Source organism: Oryctolagus cuniculus, chromosome 1 (assembly GCF_964237555.1).
Source record: "Oryctolagus cuniculus chromosome 1, mOryCun1.1, whole genome shotgun sequence".
In the NCBI taxonomy this organism is placed as follows: domain Eukaryota; kingdom Metazoa; phylum Chordata; class Mammalia; order Lagomorpha; family Leporidae; genus Oryctolagus; species Oryctolagus cuniculus.
In genome coordinates, this window is record NC_091432.1 from 163,501,909 (window position 1) to 163,515,058 (window position 13,150).

The 13,150-nt window shown below is 42.9% G+C and overlaps 1 protein-coding gene across 14 annotated transcripts in view; it reads left to right on the top strand.

Annotated features, from left to right (window-relative positions):
• Positions 1–13,150, top strand: part of LOC138844174 (uncharacterized) — a 411,900-nt gene that overhangs the window by 241,371 nt on the left and 157,379 nt on the right. For all 14 annotated transcript variants that reach the window (XR_011379722.1, XR_011379723.1, XM_070051340.1 and 11 more), the window contains one exon: positions 12,493–12,598. The gene's annotated coding sequence lies outside the window, so the exon portion shown is untranslated. The remainder of the gene's footprint in view (positions 1–12,492; positions 12,599–13,150) is intronic.

The window sequence follows — 13,150 nt, forward strand, 5'->3', positions numbered from 1 at the left end:
AGACTGCAATTAGTATGTCCTTGAGAACAAGCTATGTAGCCACTGAATGGCATATAATCTCTTTTATATCCATATGAAGAAGGAGGGCAAGATGCAGTCTAAATTTATATAGGTCAGCAAAACATTAATCATCTTACTGCCATACCATTTTTACTCTTATCTCTGTCACAGTAATCTGAAGGGAACTGCACTGTATGGATAATCTGTAGAACATCACATTGGTCCACAATACTGATGACATGTTAATATTTGGATCAGATTAGAAAAGCCTAAAACATACAGTAAAGGCCAGAAAGTGGGAGAAATGTATCAGGATCCTGAAATATCAGTGAATCTCATTGTTTGATGAAAGCTAGAGTGCCCAGTTTAATTAAGGGCAAACATTCTGTGCTTCCAACTTGCATCACTTAGAAGGCATAATAGTGTCTGTGGATTCTGGGAGCAGCACGTTTCACATTTGCTGATACTGCTGTGACCCAGTAACCACTTCACACCAGAGGTTTCCTTCTTGAAGTAGGGCACAAAGCAGAAAGGGTTATAAGGCAAGTTGAGTTGCCTCTTAGACCATTCAACATAGTACATTCTGTGGTATTAGAGATAATCGTGGGGTGGGAAAAGAGGCTATGTAGAGTTTATCAAAAGAGCTACCAGGGCTCATGCCATGCTATCAGTAGCAGAATATTATTCAATATTAGAAAAACTATCCCTGATGTACATGTAACATGGGGCGTCCAATGACCATTATGAGATCAGTTTTCAGACCTGCCAAGTCATAAGGCCAGCTAGGCACAGTAGCAATCCATTTTAAGATGGAGGTGGTACACATCCAGGATTCATAATTAGCAAGGTCACTTAGGGTGACCTTAGGGTGCAGATAAGATCTCAAAGCACACACTCACACTACTGTGTCATCTCTCTATGCCTTAGACTCTTGGGTTCGTTTCCTGCCTGCAGGGGTAGTCTAGTTCACAGGAGAGAGAAAACTGAGAGGTTGGCTCAGTATATATGTGCACACTGAAAATGATTTGTGGCTGTACCACAGTCCTGTTTATGGATGTGCCTGAAATAACACAGTGGGAGATAACCTCCCAATGGGCAGAGTTTTGGCAGGTGCATGTCTGTCTGCAGAGAATGGAAAGGAATGTGATGTTATAGAAGAATATATATGGATTTATAGTGATTTGTTAAGAGCTTGGAAGAATATCAGAAATAGGAGGTTTAGGAAGTAACAAGCATGTGGACAGACCTATGAGCTCCCCAGAGTTTAAAGTTTTTTAGGTCACATGTTATTTCCCACCAGATAGCATCCTTCAATGTATAGGCACTGCAAAGAACAATTCATTGTTGATGTGAGGCAGATTGTCTTTGGCCATTCCATTGGCACAATAGCCTCATAAGCAGGGCATCCACAATGACAGGCATGGGAAGCTCTACCTGGGCACACTATCATGGGTTCCATTCATCTGGGCTGACCTCGCCATTGCTAATTCCGAAGGTCTAGCCTACTCACCTGTTTAACTTGAGCCCTTGATAGAGCATTATTCTTCAAAACCAACCAGCCAGCCAGTGTTGTGGTACAGTGGGGTTAAGCCACTGCTTTTGATTCCTGCATTCCATATCAGAGTGCTGGTTCAAGTCGCGGCTACTCTGTTGCCAGTCCAGCTTCCGGTTAATGCACCTGGGAAGGTAGTAAAGATGGTCCAAGTACTGGGTCCCTTGCAACCCATGGGAAACCAGAATGGAGCTCCTGGTTCATAAATTTGGCCTGGCCCATACCTGACTCTTGTGGCCACGTGGGGAGTGAACCAACAGATGGAAGATTCTCTCGCTCTCTTGCTTTCTCGCTCTCTCGCTATCCTGTCTCCTCCCTGTCACTCTACCTTTCAAATAAACAAATATTAAAAGAAAAGAAAACCAGCTAGCCACTGTGGACCCTCTTCACTTAAAAGGGGCAGCACGCATCCTCACTGCAGTTGATACAGTTCTAGGTATGGGAATTGCCTTTTTGATGGTGGGGCCATGGGTACCATAACTATCTGATGCCTCACAGAATGTTTTATTCCTGAAAGCAAGATGATATGTAATAGTGCTTCAGATGCAGGGCTCACGTGGCCATAGAGTGCACTGGTCCCATCATTTATCATACCCCTCAAAAGCCATCAGCCTGCTAGGAAAGTGGAAGTCTTTTGTGAAGGTACAGTTGAGGTGACACCCTTCAGTTGGGATACATACCCTACATTAGTTTACACAGGCTATCTCCTTAGTAGGTCCAGTACTTATATCCAGGAATCAAAAGTGGAAAGTACAAGTCACTTACCTTATTTTCACTCCCAGTGGCTTGCTTGGGGGGATTTGTTCTTCAAGTTTTTGCAATACTAAGCTCTTCAGTTTGGTTTCTGTTGCTACCCCTCAGAGTACACAGTAAAAATCCTTGTACATTTTAAACTGTGGCTGCCACCTGGTCACTATGGGCTTGTGCCTAGAGAGCAACAGACAAGGAGATGAGTCATCATCCCAGCAAGGGAAATTGATGCTGGTTATTGAGAAAAGAAAGGGCTGCTGTTACACAAGGAGCTAAGTAAAAGTGCTATGCTGGGACGTGCCTTGGTTATCTCCTAAGTGATTTTCATGGTACATGGTTATGTGTAGCATCGACAGTTTGGAAAGGGAATGTTGAACAGGTTCTGATGTTCCTTAAGAATGAGAGTCCAGGTGCCAACCTGGTAAATGCTCTTGAGGTGTTAGCAGAGAATGGATAGTAGAGAAGAGACAGTGAGTATGGGGTGTATTCCCCATGACCATCTACCAAGGCAGGAGTTCTAATGTGTCTCAGTAATAGTCCTCCTGAAAGTGCAGTGCAGTAGCAGCAGCTTTGTCAATTCTGCAGGGACTCTGAAGCTGGGAAGGGCCATCAGACAAAAAGACGCAAACCAGAAAGAATCTTGTGGAGTTGTTTCCCCTGGATGGCGAGGTGTGGTCTCCAGAGGATCTGTCGTGTATGCAGTCCCCACTAGAGGACTCAGAGCTTACCTCTCCCGCTGCCATAATGGATGGCTGCTGAACACCCAGGGCTGAATTACTTTTGGGGAAATGCCTTCCAAATAAAGTTTCCTCTCCCACGCTGACACCCTCTCTCTGGATTCAGCCTTCATTTGATGGGGACAAATGTTTGGCTCCTCTGTCTCATGAGACATCTCTGATGGCCCTTCCCAGCTTCAGAGTCCCTGCAGAACTGACAAAGCTGCTGCTACTGCACTGCAGGTTAACTCTCTCTTTGCCAGTCCAGATTCGCATGCTCCTTCAAAGAAATTATTCTCAATTCATTCTCTTTATGCAAATTTTCATCTCAAACCTGTTTGCTGAGAAACCCAAGCCACAACAAAGAAACTGTCTCCAAATCATAAAACATGAGGGATGCCTACAGCTCCTGCTCCTGCAGGGAGTTTTGATCATCTCAGTTCTCAGAGGTACCTTTGCCTGGCATTGTCGTTGCATTTTAAGTGTACCCTATCTGCATTCCATTCTTTCTCTGTCCCCTCTATTTTATGTTATCTAGAGACACAGAAATTCTCCGAATTCCCAGCTGCAGGAAAAGTGTTGGCTGAGGAAGACATCTTGACGCAGATTACATTTTTCTATGAGCTTACTTGGTGGCCATGCCAGCTGTTGTTTTCAGCTGCTTTGAGCTGGCCCATGTTGTTGCTCTCTGGATGCCTTTAAAAAAGCATTTAATTTGTTGTTGTGTATTGCATTGGCTAGATGTTTCAACATGGTGTGTTTGATTTTAGTTTCTGAGACAAGATTATAAACCAGAAACAATGCCTAATAGATAAGGAAAACTGATCCTTATGGAGATTAAATCTCCTTTTAATCCAACATACTAGAAAATCTGGATCCAACTATCAAAGGTCAGATTCAGAGTTGTATGCTGACTTCAAGTCCAGTACTGTCTCTCCCTTCTTACCTTAGTAACAGCCAGTCTCTGTGTATGAATTTATATCTGGGATCTGGACCATACCCCAGTGACTCTGTACATGAAGCAATCACCTGCAATGAAATGGAAGCTCTTGAAAGCCTTTGAAAAACACTCCACATCCCTTTCCTAACTGACATGGATTTACTCCAAGTCATGGATGCTGTTTTTTCCTTTTTTGGAGCACTCCCAAGTCCTGGTTGGGCATTGTGTCACTGTCCTGCCTAAATGCTTCTCTCTTAGATGAGGCTGCCCAATGAAATGCTCATTTATGAACAGTGATAATATGCAGTGTAAAGGGTCAGCCAATTCTTCACTCCTGTATGTTTGCTTCTACATGCAGTCGTATCTGAAAAAATCACCCTGTTTAGCCACAACATGGATTTTCAGTATGGGGCTGGGGAAAGACTTGATGGTGAAGTCTGATACTGAAAAGTAATCTTGTTCAGGAAATGAGTACTGAAGAACTGTTACTCTGCATGGTAAGAAAGAAAGAATAAGGATCCCAAGAGAGAAAGTAGTTTGGCAACTGCTGGGCAACAGCCATTACAGACTAAGTGCTCAAATAAAAATACCTCCAAACTATGAAGAGTGCATTTCTGTGTTTTAAATATAAATTCTTACTTTTCAGTTGAGACTGTAACCAAATGACCCCCCTGACTTGGAAGGGTAGAGTTAGAGAGCAATTGCAGGCTCTTGCGTAGTGGAGGGAATGAAATGAGACTAGCTGTGGAACTGGCAGCATACATCTTCTGGTGCTTTGTTTTTGAAACAAAAAAATCCTCAGATCTGGATGTAAGAATATGCAGTGGTTACTGTGTTGTGTAAAAATAATGCTTCATGGAAAATTACCCTTAATATCACTGGTTGAGTCTAGAGGCTTGAAAGGATGACTCATGAAGCCAGGCCATTCGGAAGACTACGTAAGGAAAAATCTGGCAAGTCCATGTGATTATTCACTTAAAAAATCTCCATACCTATGAAATTTTTAAAGAAATCACTTTGCAGTATAACATCCCATCCATGTAAGTCAGTTCTTCTGGCTGGAGGTATTTAACTCAGGAAATCAGCTGGTGATGCTGATCTCACCACGATGGCTGGGCCTTTGGCCATCCTTCAAAATTCATTTTTAAAAAGAAAATATTTTTTTGCCATTTGCCCCACAAGTGTGACTTTATTATGTGACTTCCAAAAGAAGACATGATTGGGATATGGTCCCCAGTAATTCCACACATGAATGTAGGTTTGATGTTCCTAAAGGATTTGAAAACTCTGTATGCATTGTTGCAACTTGCAACTTGATTTACCTTAAGTAATGTCAATAATGTAAATCCAAAGTCTTTTTCTTTTCTTTCTTTCTTTTTCTTTTTCTTTCTTTCTTTTTTTTTTTTTTTTGGAAAGGCAGAGGACAGTGAGAGAGAGAGAAAGGTCTTCCTTCCATTGGTTCACCCCCACAAATGGCTGCTACCGCTGGCGCGCTGCACCAGTCCAAAGCCAGGATCCAGGTGCTTCTCCTGGTCTCCCATGGGGTGCAGGGCCCAAGCACCTGGGCCATCCTCCACTGCCTTCTGGGGCCACAGCAGAGAGCTGGACTGGAAGAGGAGCAACCGGGACAGAACCGGCGCCCCAACCGGAACTAGAACTCGGAGTGCTGGCACCTCAGGCAGAGGATTAGCCTAGTGAGCCATGGTGCTGGCCCCAAAGCCATTTTCTTTAGTTGCCACATTCATTATGTTTTCACTTAAGCATGTCCATTTAAAAAAAAGGCTCCATTTGGCCAGATGTTCCCCTTCTCGCCTGCCTTCCTTCATTCCTGATTTTGTTTGTTTATTTGAAAGGCAAACTGACAGAAGGCGAGAGAGAGGAAGAGATAGAGAGAAAGGTCTTCTGTCTGGTGGTTCTCTCCCCAAATGGCCACATTGATTGGGTTTGAGCCAGGTTGTAGTTAGGTGCCTGGAACTCCATCCAGGTCTCCCACATGGGTGGTAGGGGCCCAAGCACTGGACCATCCTCCTCTGCTTTTCCACGAGTTTTAGCAGGGAGCTATATTGAAAGTGGAGCAGCCGGTAACTGAAAATAGGGAAGTAGCAGCTTAACCCATTAGGCTGTAATAACAAGCCCTTCTTTTCCTTATTTCTATGAATATTTCTTTCTGGCATGTTTCATGTTTAAAGGAATAATTTTTAACTAGTTATTTAAATTAAAATCCCTTGCAAATAAGCAGGCATAGTTTGAACATTATTGAATATTAAAATATTAAGCATTAAGATATAAGGCTATTAATTCAACTTTAGTTAAAGCAATCAAAATGGAGACCAGGCCTAAATAGTCTCTGAACTTATAATGTTCAACTTGGAATTAATCTTGCTTGATTTACAAACATGAGCAAAACTTAACAGCAGCAGTTTCTTTTTTAAAGGTTTTTTTTTTTTTTATTTGAGAGATTGAGTTACAGACAGTGAGAGGAAAAGACAGAGAGAAAGGTCTTCCTTCCGTTGGTTCACTCCCCAAATGGCCACAATGGCCAAAGCTGTGCTGATTCGAAGCCAGGAACCAGGAGCTTCTTCCGAGTCTCCCACACGGGTGCAGGGGCCCAAGCAGGTGGAGGATTAACCTACTGCACCCAGGCGCCGGCCCCAGCTGCAGCAATTTTTGTAAAGGCATTTATCAGTGAACCCGTCAGAAGCAGTCAACTAGTTTAGAATTCTTTATCTAGGAACTTCCCAATGGTATACAACCCATAAGGCAGTTGCAAAACTGTAACCAATCAAATATTATCTTTGCTTTAACTCGGTCCTATAACAGCTTCTCTTTTTCATTCCCTTGGTGGAGCTGCTGTACTACTTCTGCTTTGGAGTTGCCCACTTTTGGAGTTGTTGGCTCAAATAAACTCTTTAAAAAAAATCATATTACGCCTCAGTTAACCACTTTAACAAACTCAGTATGTCTTGAGTGACTACTATAGCATGGCTGCTGTTGCAGCAATGGGTGATGGTTTAAGGTAAGAAAAGTGCTGGAGACAGTAGACATTTTAACAATTATTGAACTCTCAACATTAGGTTCTGGCTATTTAGTGACTGCCACTGCTGTGGGAGGTGAGGGGAATGATGAAGGTTGTTGATAAACTACAGTATTTTGTTACATTTAGTTTAATTGGGAACTAGTTTAAAGGTGTATTTTTTTAACTTTTATTTAGTAAATATAAATTTCCAAAGTACAGTTTATGGATTATAATGGCTTTCCCCCCCATAATTTCCCTCCCATTCGCACCCCTCCCATCTCCTGCTCCCTCTCCCATTCCATTCACATCAAGATTCATTTTCAATTATCTTTATATATAAGATATTGGCACCAGCAAAGACTTTCTGGAAGAGACCCTAGAGGGCCCAGGCAGTCAAAGCCAAAATTAACTATTGGGATTGCATCAAATTGAGAAGTTTCTGTACTGCAAAAGAAACACTCAGGTGAGTGAAGAGGCAACCGACAGAATGGGAAAAAATATTTGCACACTATGCTACAGATAAAGGATTAATAACAAGAATCTACAAAGAGATCAAGAAACTCCACAACTGTGGGGAGCAACTCGGACTAGACTAAGTTACTGGAATTAAGACTTATTCTGTGCATCTGCTCTCCCACAATATGGCGCTGAGAAGGAAGAAACAGCTTCTACACAGCTGCCTCCAGTTCAACCAATAAACTGTAGGACTTACTCCTGATTGGAGGAGAGCAGCATACTTGGCGTGTGGGTAGCAGAGTTGGGATTGGTGGAAGAGGACTATAAAAGAGGAGAGAGACAACATCCACAAGGAACATCTATCTGAAGGAACACCTGTGCAGCCCCTGAGAGAGCCGGCCGGCGGTGTACCGCTCCCCCGAGGAAGTGGGGAATGTGGCAGGGGGAGCCGCCCTTCCACGGAGGTGGAAGGGACGGTAGCCAACCCGGGAAGAACCAGCAGCAAACCCGGGGAGGGCCGAGAAGATGAAAGAACAGCGCAGGGTCCTGTGTCGTTCCTCCACGAAGACGGAGAGCGACATAATGGTGCCGTGACTCGGATATGAAGCCTAGGCAGGGTTTAGTGTCGTTCCTCCATGTAGACGGGGAGCGACATAATGATGCCGTGACTCGGATATGAAGCCTAGGCAGGGTTTAGTGTCGTTCCTCCATGAAGAGGGGGAGCGACACACAACAACAAAACAAACAACCCACTTGAGAGATGGGCCAAGGACCTCAATAGACATTGTTATTTTTTATTTATTTATTTATTTTTATTTTATTTTTTGCAGTATTTATTTATTTATTTATTTTATTTGGTAAATATAAATTTCCAAAGTACAGTTAATGGATTACAATGGCTTCCCCCCCATAACTTACCTCCCACTCGCACCCCTCCCATCTCCTGCTCCCTCTCCCATTCCATTCACATCAAGATTCATTTTAGGGCCGGCGCCGCGGCTCACTAGGCTAATCCTCCGCCTAGCTGTGCCGGCACACCAGGTTCTAGTCCCGGTCGGGGCGCCGGATTCTGTCCCGGTTGCCCCTCTTTCAGGCCAGCTCTCTGCTGTGGCCAGGGAGTGCAGTGGAGGATGGCCAAGGTGCTTGGGCCCTCACTCATAGAGATCTTTCATTTAGGTTTTTTTTTTTTTTTTTTTTTTTTTTTGCCAGAGTGTCTTGGCTTTCCATGCCTAAAATACTCTCATGGGCTCTTCAGCCAGATCCGAATGCCTCAAGGGCTGATTCTGAGGCCAGAGTGCTATTTAGGACATCTGCCATTCTATGAGTCTGCTGTGTATCCTGCTTCCCATGTTGGAGCGTTCTCTCCCTTTTTGAGTCTATCAGTATTAGCAGACACTAGTCTTGTTTGTGTGATCCCTTTGACTCTTAGACCTATCAGTGTGACTGACTGACTGTGAACTGAAATTGATCACTTGGACTAGTGAGATGGCATTGGTACATGCCACCTTGATGGGATTGTATTGGGATCCCCTGGCACGATTCTAACTCCACCATCTGGGGCAAGTCCGATTGAGCATGTACCAAATTGTACATCTCCTCCCTCTCTTATTCCCACTGTTATATTTAACAGGGATCACTTTTCAGTTAAAATTTAAACACCTAAGAATAATTGTGTGTTAATTACAGAGTTCAACCTATAGTACTAGAACAAAAAAATACTAAAAGGGATAAAGTATTAGATTGTACATCAACAGTCAGGACAAGGGCTGATCAAGTCACTGTTTCTCATTATGTCCATTTCACTTCAACAGGTTTCCCCTTTGGTGCTCAGTTAGTTGTTGCCAATCAGGGAGAACACATAATATTTGTCCCTTTGGGAATGTCTTAATTCACTCAGCATAATGTTGTCCAGATTCCTCCATTTTGTTGCAAATGACCAGATTTCATTGTTTTTGACTGCTGTATAGTATTCTATAGAGTACATGTCCCATAATTTCTTTATCCAGTCTACTGTTGATGGGCATTTGAGTTGGTTTCAGGTCTTAGCTATTGTGAATTGAGTTGCAATAAACATTAATGTGCAGACAGCTTGTTTGTTTGACAATTTCATTTCCTTTGGGTAAATTCCAAGTAGTGGGATGGCTGGGTCGAACGGTAGGGTTATAGTCAGGTTTCTGAGGAATCTCCAGACTGACTTCCATAGTGGCTTGACCAGTTTGCATTCCCACCAACAGTGGGTTAGTGTCCCTTTTTCCCCACATCCTCGCCAGCATCTGTTGTTGGTTGATTTCTGAATGTGAGCCATTCTAACCGGGGTGAGGTGAAACCTCATTGTGGTTTTGATTTGCATTTCCCTGATTGCTAGTGATCTTGAATATTTTTTCATGTGTCTGTTGGCAATTTATAGATTCAGTGCAATACCAATCAAAATACTGAAGACATTCTTCTCAGATCTGGAAAAAATGATCCTAAATTCATATGGAGACACAGGAGACCTCGAATAGCCATAGCAATCTTGTACAACAAAAACAAAGCTGGAGGCATCACAATACCAGGTTTGAGGACATACTACAGGGCAGTTGTAATCAAAACAGCATGGTACTGGTACAGAAACAGATGGATAGACCAATGGAACAGAATAGAAACACCAGAAATCAATCCAAACATCTACAGCCAACTTATATTTGATCAAGGATCCAAAACCAATCCCTGGAGTAAGGACAGTCTATTCAATAAATGGTGCTGGGAAAACTGGATTCCCACGTGCAGAAGCATGAAGCAAGACCCCTACCTTTCACCGTACACAAAAATTCACTCAACAAGGATTAAAGACTTAAATCTATGACCCGACACCATCAAATTATTAGAGAACATTAGAGAAACCCTGCAAGATATAGGTACTGGCAAAGACTTCTTGGAAAAGACCCCAGAAACACAGGCAGTCAAAGCCAAAATTAACATTTGGGATTGCATCAGATTGAGAAGTTTCTGTACTGCAAAAGAAACACTCAGGTGAGTGAAGAGGCAACCGACAGAATGGGAAAAATATTTGCAAACTATGCAACAGATAAAGGGTTGATAACCAGAATCTACAAAGAAATCAAGAAACTTCGCAACATCAAAACAAACAACCCACTTAATAGATGGGCCAAAGGTATACTTTTTTTTTGTGATTTTTTTTTCTAATTTTTTGACAGGCAGAGTGGACAGTGAGAGAGACAGAGAGAAAGGGCATCCTTTGTGTTGGTTCACCCTCCAATGGCCGCCGCTGCAAGCGCGCTGTGGCCAGCGCACTGCGCTGATCCGAAGCCAGGAGCCAGGTGCTTCTCCTGGTCTCCCATGGGGTGCAGGGCCCAAGCACTTGGCCATCCTCCACTGCACTCCCTGGCCACAGCAGAGAGCTGGCCTGGAAGAGGGGCAACCGGGACAGAATCTGGCGCCCCGACTGGGACTGGAACCCGGTGTGCCGGCGCCGCAAGGCGGAGGATTAGCCTAGTGAGCTGCAGCGCCAGCCCAAAAGTATATTTTTAATATTTAAATTTATGAACTAATATCATCTTGAGTAATCTGAAAGAATTTATCTCCTTAGGCCGGCGCCGCGGCTCACTAGGCTAATCCTCCGCCTAGCGGCGCCGGCACACCGGGTTCTAGTCCCGGTTGGGGCACCGGATTCTGTCCCGGTTGCCCCTCTTCCAGGCCAGCCCTCTGCTGTGGCCAGGGAGTGCAGTGGAGGATGGCCCAGGTGCTTGGGCCCTGCACCCCATGGGAGACCAGGAAAAGCACCTGGCTCCTGGCGCCTGCCATCGGATCAGCACGGTGCGCCGGCCGCATCGCGCTGGCCGCGGCGGCCATTGGAGGGTGAACCAACGGCAAAGGAAGACCTTTCTCTCTGTCTCTCTCTCTCACTGTCCACTCTGCCTGTCAAAAAAAAAAAAAAAAAAAAAAAAAAAAAAAAAAAAAAAAGAATCTATCTCCTTAAACTCTATTGAACCAGTGCTTTGCTTGTCTAAAAATGTTTGCAAATTGGAAATAAAAATATATAAGGTTTTGGTTGTAAACAACAGAAAACAGTGCCAGATAACAGGGAGGGAGGATTTATTGCAAGGAAATGTGATTTTTCTTAGGAAATCCAAGGATAGAAAGCAGCTGGGCTGTAGGAAAAAACTGAACAAAGAGCTGGCTGGCTTTCCCTGTTTCTTTAGTTCATGTGGTAGAAATCAAGACCATTGAAAAGCCCTAGTCTCATTTCACACAAGAACCTCCACCACTACCATTGGAGATCATTATACAATGTGAGAATTCTCAATTTTCTGACCCATGTTGGGTCACATGATCACCCTGGACCAATCAAATGAGACTGGTCACATTCTGGGAATGGGGCTGTCTGGAGCCCAACCCTGTGGGTTGGTAGGGGGTAATGAAACCTGATTTCAAGAAACAGTGACTGGGGGTTTTTGGAAGAAAGTAGACCTTCAACAACGAAAGTGTTGTAAAATATCAGTTTGTCTACCACTGTTTCGTCTATTTTTAATTGTTTAAAATATTTATTTGAGAAGCAGAGTTACAGACAGAGGGAGAGACAGAGAGAGATGTCTTCTCTCCTCTGTTCACTCCCCAAATGACCACATTGGCCAGAGCTGTGTCAATCTGAAGCCAGAAATCAGGAGCTTCTGCTGGGTCTCCCACATGGGTACAGGGGCCCAAGTACTTGGATCATCTTCAATTGCTTTCTCAGGCCATAGCAGAGAGATGGTTTGGAAGAGTAGCAGCCAGGACACAAACTGGTGTCCATGTGGGATGCTGTTGCTGCAGGCAGAGGCTTAGAGTACTATACCATAGTGCTGGACCCCATGTTTATGTTTTTCTTAAAGTTGCATGAGACATTTTGGCAATAAACTAGAGTTGGCAAATCATTACTCTCACCCAAATCTGGCCCATGGTCTGTTTCTGTAATGACTATTAAATGATATTAAACATGATTATTGTAAAAAAATAAAAGTATGCAACACAGATTGTGTGCAGCCTGCAAAGATTAAGATACATATTATCTGGCTCTTTACAGTGAGTTTGCTGACTTCTGTTCTACAGCGTGGTCGATGAGCATGAAGATTGTGTGTCTGGTCGTCTTGGTATTCGTCCTGGCCCTGCCGTCCAAAAGAATAACTAAGGCAAGTTACAAAACCTATCAGTGTGTCTGTTTCATCATTTGTAAAATGGGGGTAATTAATAATACATGTTTATGGAGTTGTCACACAAAATAAATTAATAAATACATGGGAGTCATTTAAAATAATGATTTAGAATAGTAAATAAAAATTAACTTGTTGAATCACTTATACTTTCAGACATGTTTATAAACAAAATATATCAAAATATGTTTATATGTTTATATCAATAATATTCCATACATAGTAATATATGAAAAGGAATACACATTGCATATGGATAAGTATATTCCCAGATGCACATGCATATATAAACATATGAAAATTACTTATGAATAGTATGCTTTGTGATTATGATTGTACATGAAATGTCCTCTTGGAGACTGCTGTTGGAAGGAAGCTTATATAATACAAAGATTTGTGAAGGAAAGATTTATTTTATTGAAAAGAAAATTCCTATATGGATTATGTATATATGCATTTCTGTGTGTGTCTTGAAAGGTGTCTAGCAACAGAATTATTACATTGTCATTTAAAAACCAACAGCTCATCCCA